This window comes from Malania oleifera, chromosome 1, assembly GCF_029873635.1.
Source record: "Malania oleifera isolate guangnan ecotype guangnan chromosome 1, ASM2987363v1, whole genome shotgun sequence".
NCBI classification, from domain to species: Eukaryota; Viridiplantae; Streptophyta; class Magnoliopsida; order Santalales; family Ximeniaceae; genus Malania; species Malania oleifera.
Window position 1 is genome coordinate 153,188,589 of NC_080417.1, and position 7,095 is coordinate 153,195,683.

Here is a 7,095-nt window from a genome sequence, read left to right on the forward strand (position 1 = left end):
GTAAAGTTAGGTGGAACAATCTCAAGTTTCACAACACCCCCCCCCCCCAACCACAGGCATGGAGACATGGTTCCCATCTGCAAGTAAGGCACTGTTAGGTTCCCTCTGTTTGTCTTTTCTAGACTCCTCTTGTTTCTCCATATTCTCTGGATTGCCAGGAAGATCACCTGCAACCTTAGCTTTAGCCACATAAACCTTATGTTGACCATGCCCCCCACTAGCTCTTCTAATCCCACACATGTTCTCTGAGTGGCCAACGTATTTACAGAAAGTGCAGAACATATTGAGATATTCATATACAATTTCTTGGTTCAACTCACCATCATCCGGGAGGAATATTTTAATAGAGTGTTTGATCTCTTTTGCTACATCCATTTCCACTAGCACCCTAGCAAACGACAACCTGGCCTGCATCGATCATTGTCATTTTTTCTGCACACATGGGTTTCCCCACTTCAGAACAAATCCTGCCCAGGGCAAGGGGAGTCCACATCTCCACAGGTAATCCATACAGGCAGTACAGTCCGATGTTCAGGACCAAATTGAAAATTCTTTGGCATTTTCTTGATGAACAGGGTTCTGCCCTTTATAATGTATGGAGCTTTTTGCATTACCCTTTCCATTTCCTTCTCATTTTGGAATTTAAAGAAAATCTAGTCATCAACATGTCTGATACATGTGACCTGAGCCTTCCACGAGTTCACAATTGCATTCAGAGCATTTACACCAGGGAATTTACCAACGAAGTACCCCCACTAGACATTTCATGTAAGAATCTTCAGGTCTTGACAGATCAGACAGCTTTAGTCTCGCTCCCTGGCCATCAAAAGGGAAGGCAGGGATGGGGGTACAATATTCAGGCCTCCTATTGCTCATTTCTTGAGCAAATGTAATATTTTCAAAAATACTACGCCCAGGAATAAAAGCGCCTTATTCATACGAGACCAACTTATCAACAACCTCGATTAGTCTAAAAATAATAATCTTGGAAAGAATTTTATAAGTCACGGAGCATAAACTAATAGGCCAAAATTTATCAAAGTTAGAAGGATTATCCACCTTTGGAATTAAAACAATAAACGAAGAGGAAAAAAACTTGGAAAGAGCAGTGCCCGGAAAAAAATTCATTGCCGCATCCAAGAGATTTTTTTTTTTTTGTCATAGACCTTCCTTAAGATTTCAAAAAATGTTACATATCTACTCTGAAGTTTGTTAAAAAGGCATAAACATTTCTTTTAAAAAATTATCTTTTTACAAATTACAAAGAGAGGTTTTTATCTTTTCGATAAATTTAAGGTAAGGCTCCTAAAGTTTTTAAATTCTTAAGAATTTTTAAAATTTCAGGGAAGTCATCACCTTTTGTTTTTTTCCTAAATTTTAAGAGAGGTTCGTATCTTTTCTTTAAAATTATTTTTTTAAAAAAATTGATTCAGCGTGAAAAATTATACAATGAACCTCTCCCTTTCATGTATCTATATACATATTTCTTTAATATTAGATATACAATAAATTGGTCCTGTATTTATTAATATAAAAGATGAACCTATTTTCGGTAAGCGTATAATTAAAGAAACTAAGACGGGGAATTTTTTCGTTCACCGCAACAAGAAGACGAACTAACACGTGTCGTCGTGCATGCTCTTGGCAAAGAGATTTACACTGCTTACTGTTGTCGTCATCATCCATTTACGTGTGAAATTTTCTATTCTTTTTATTTTTATTTTATGCCTCGGCAGCTGTTGAGAAACTCGTGAAGTGTTCTCGTTCTCGTTGTCATATATATATATATATATATATATATATATATATATCAGACGACGTCATTTTACATTATCAACACAGAAGAAAAATTAAAGAAAATCAGATGGCGGAAAAGCGGCAGATCGCCGCAAGAACAACAAATGAGAGTGATGGGAGGAAGAAACGTGTCGAGGTGCATGTTGTTTGGTCAAAATTAAAACTCCGATGCTGTGAATCTTTTAGCGACGGACCACTTCTCCATGCATACGTTACTCTGCCAAGCACAAACTTTCATATCACAGAAATCACATGAAGCAATCTTTTACTACACTGATTGAGATTAATAAATTAATTTATTCATGTTAGATTCTATATTTCTGCCTGGTACCCAGAATGTAGAGTGTTCAGAACTTATTTTTTTGTTCTATTGGGTTCACCCTATTCATAGCAAACGCCAAGTTAGGGGATCAGATCAAAGGACTTTTCAGTTTTTCACCCGTCTTTATCCTTGAAATTCACAAGGGCATATTGGGTTTAGTTCATATATAAATTTTCTCTAGTTTTCTATTTATTTTTTGAACTTTTTTTTCATCTTTTTAGTTATGGGTAATATTTTTAAATTTTTTAAATTACAAAAATTTAATTTCATTTTAAAATTTTCAAAATTAGTTTATATTGGAAAGTGGGTAATAAAGAGTCTGCTTAAATGTGTAAAATAATCTTTTATTTTTAATTTTTAGTTTTTAAAAAAATTATATAAAATAATTTATTTTTTAATTATTGAAATAATATTTGAAATTATGAATTTTGGGATTTAAATTTGGATTTATGTGAATTTGGAAGAAACTCTATACATAATTTACAATTATTTAATTAAAAACTCAATATTTGAATTGAATGTTCTCATATCCAGAGAATTAGAAATTTAGAAAAATAACGAAAAAAAATGCTTCCTAATATTTTTATATAAATTGGGGAATAAGGTAATATTTTTATAACTTTTTAAAATTTTAAAATTAAAAATAAAAATATTTCACAATTAAATAATGTAAAATTTTAAAAATTTTATTGGTGATAATTTAGTTTATACAACTGTTGTGCTGCTAAAAAATTAATTAATTTTTTTTATAATTTTTTAAAAAATAAATTATATTTTCACAACTAAATCGACCCTTAGCTTTGTAGGACATAAAATTGAATTGAACCAAAACTCCATTAGGAACCTGACCGAACACGATGATTTGATAGTGATAAAAATTGAATCAGTCAAATTTTGTGCTGATGATTTTCTTTCTTTTTTTTCCCCACTTAAAAATTTCTCATTAGTACAATGATTGTAACTTATTTGTAAATTGAATTAGTCAAATCATTTGTTTTTTTTTTTTTTTTGGTATTACATCGGGCGCCCTGGCTTCCTCGGCACATCCAGCTGACACTTCCATTGACTGTGCACACTCTGGTGGTAACACAGGGTACGCAAACTATTCTCATGCCCACGCAATAAGGCCCCTCTCATTGCGTAGGAGTAAAATATAGGATTTACTCGCTGGGGCAGGAATCTGGGATTTAAACCAATAAGTGGCCCATCCCAAGCCTGCCCTTGGTTAATTTAAAAACAATAATCTTGGAAAGAATTTTATAAGTCACAAAGCATAAACTAATAGGCCGGAATTTATCAGAGTTAGAAGGATTATCCACCTTCGAAATTAAAACAATAAACGAAGAGGAAAAAAACTTGGAAAGAGTAGTGCCCTGAAAAAAATCCATTGTCGCTTCCAAGAGATCTTTTTTTGTCATAGACCTTCCTTAAGATTTCAAAAAAAGTTACATATCTATTCTGAAATTTGTCAAAAAGGCATAAACATTTCTTTAAAAAAAATTATCTTTTTACAAATTACAAAGAGAGGTTTTTATCTTTTTGATAAATTTAATGTAAGGCTCCAAAAGTTTTTAAATTCTTAAGAATTTTTGAAATTTCAGGGTCATGTCCTTTTGTTTTTTTCCTAAATTTTAAGAAAGATTAGTATCTTTTCTCTAAAATTATTTTAAAAAAAATAATTCAACGTGAAAAATTATACAATGAACCTCTCCCTTCATGTATCTATATACATATTTCTTTAATATTAGATATAAAATATAATTTGATCCTGCATTTATTAATATAAAAGATGAACCTATTTTCGGTAAGCATATAATTAAAGAAACCAAGACGAGGATCACCGCAACAAGAAGACGAACTGACACGTGTCGTCGTGCATGCTCTTGTGAAAGAGATTTACACTGCTTACTGCTCTCGTCATCATCCATTTACGTGTGAAATTTTCTATTCTTTTTTATTTTTATTTTATGCCACGGCAGCTGTTGAGAAACTCGTGAAGTGTTCTCGTTCTCATATAATATATATCAGACGACGTCATTTTACATTATCAACACAGAAAAAAAATTAAAGAAAATCAGATGGCGGAAAAGCGGCAGATCGCCGCAAGAACAACAAATGAGAGTGATGGGAGGAAGAAACGTGTCGAGGTGCATGTTGTTTGGTCAAAATTAAAACTCCGATGCTGTGAATCTTTTAGCGACGGACCACTTCTCCATGCATACGTTACCCTGCCAAGCACAAACTTTCATATCACAGAAATCACATGAAGCAATCTTTTACTACACTGATTGAGATTAATGAATTAATTTATTCATGTTAGATTCTATTTTTTTGCCTGGTACCGAGAATGTGGAGTGTTCAGAACTTATTTTTTTGTTCTATTGGGTTCACCATATTCATAGCAAACGCCCAGTTAGGGGATCAGATCAAAGGACTTTTCAGTTTTTCACCCGTCTTTATCCTTGAACACATACAGGCAGAGTTTTTTACCAAAATATTAAAATCAAAAAACACAAATATGAAAAAAATTAAAAAAATTTACACAAATGTACCCAACAGACTTTCCAAAAGTCGGTTTGGACTTTAAAATTAAAAAAAAAAGTCAGCCGCAATTCTTGACTGCCAAAATAAAAAAAATTAAGAACCGACTTTCCAAAAGTCGATTTGGGAAAAAAAAAAAAAAAAAAGTCAGCCACAATTATTGATTGCCAAAATAAAAATAAAAAATAAAAATTGAGAACCGACTTTTCAAAAGTCACCCCCCCAAAAACCAAATCCCAACCCCCCACCCAAAATCAAATAATAAAATATATATTATTTTTAATTTAAATAATAAAAAAATATATATTATTTTTCAAATTTTAAGATTTAAATAAAAATTTGTAAATAAAAAAATATTTTTAAGCGTCATTTAATATAAAAATATTTCCTACTTTTTATTTATTTTTCAAATGAATGAAAAAAGTAAATTAATTTTTTTTATTTCAAAATATTATATAAAAATGAATACAATAGCAAAAATATTGAAATAATTTACTTTTGAGAATAATAAGTCAAAAAGGACATCTTACTTACTAATTACATAAAAAAATTTATTTAAAAAAACTAACTTCCATTTTTTTCCCCAAAATAGAAAATTTGTCTCTAATTTTAATTAATCTTTCCTTTCCTCGTTATTCTACTTTTCTTTCAAATCAAATAAGACCAATGTACTACAATGAAATCTATCATCTCTTCTACTAGTACAGCCCGAAGGGGGCTGTATGGGGCAACATCGTTTGGGCTCACTCTATCTCCAAGGACCTCATCAACTGGGTCGCCCTTGACCCGACCATCTACCCATCCAAGCCCTTCGACATAAATGGGTGCTGGTCTGGATCTGCCACCATCCTCTCGGACAACAAACCCGTCATCTTCTACACCAGACTCGACCCCTAAAACAGGCAGGTCCAGAACTACGCCGTACCCGCTAATCTATCCGACCCGTATCTCTGTGAATGGATCAAACTCGACGACAACCCCCTTATGGTTCTCACCTCGAACATGAACACGAGCGCGTTTCGTGACCCTACCACGAGCTGGATCGAGCGAGACGAGCATTGGAGAATGGCCGTCGGCGGCCAAAGGAAACATCGGGGAATGACCTACTTGTACCAAAGTAGAGATTTCGTGAATTGAGTCAAGGCGAAGCACCCACTCCACTCTACTCCGAAAATCAGAATGTGGGAATGCCTGGATTTTTACCCAGTTGCAGTGCGCGAGTGGCCCGAGTCGGACACATCGGTGATGGGAGAACACGTGAAGCACGTGTTATAATTTTTTCTTATTTCATTACATTTTTCTTCCATTCCATTATTTCATTCTAATTGTTTTTTGTGCCTAAATTTTTGTGCAAGTTTTTTGTTTTGTTTTATTTTTTTTAAATCCAAACAGACTTTTGAAAAGTCGGTTAGGTAAGAAATATTAAATTTTAAAATTTTTCTATAAAAATATACATAAAATAATATTTTAAATAATTTTTTTATTCTTAATTATATATTAAATAAATTTTTTATGTAATTAGGAAGTAAAATGTCATTTTTTGTCTTAATATTTCCAAAAGTAAATTATTTCAAAATTTTTTGTTATTGTATTCATTTTTATATAATTTTTTGAAATTAAAAAATTAACTTACTTTTTTAATTCATTTGAAAAATAAATAAATGAAAAAAATATTTTTGTATTAAATGACACTTAAAAATATTTTTTTTATTTATAACTTTTTATTTAAATATTAAATTTTGAAAAATAATATATTTTTTATTATTTGATTTTGGGTGGGGGGGTGGGGTTTGGTTTTGGGGGGGGGGGGGGCCTTTTGATAAGTCAATTCTCAATTTTTATTTTTTATTTTTATTTTAATAGTCAAGAATTGCGGCTAATTTTTTTTTTTTTTTTAATTTTAAAGTCCAAACCGACTTTAAGAAAGTCAATTCTAAATTTTTATTTTTTTTTTATTTTGGTAGTCAAAAATTGCAGTTGACTTTTTTTTTTTTAAACCCAAACCAATTTTTGAAAGGTTTGTTGGGTGCATTTGGGTGAATTTTCCCAATTTCCTTCATATTTGTGCTTTTTAATTTTTTTTTCTCCACCGGGCATTTTGGGTTTAGTTCATATATAAATTTTCTCGAGTTTTCTATTTATTTTTTGAATTTTTTTTCATCTTTTTAGTTATGGGTAATATTTTAAATTTTTTAAATTACAAAAATTTAATTTCATTTTAAAATTTTCAAAATTAGTTTATATTGGAAAGTGGGTAATAAAGAGTTTGCTTAAATAATCTTTTATTTTTAATTTTTAGTTTTTAAAAAAATTATATAAAATAATTTATTTTTTAATTATTGAAATGATATTTGAAATTGTGAATTTTGGGATTTAAATTTGGATTTATGTGAATTTGCAAGAAACTCTATACATAATTTACATTTATTTAATTA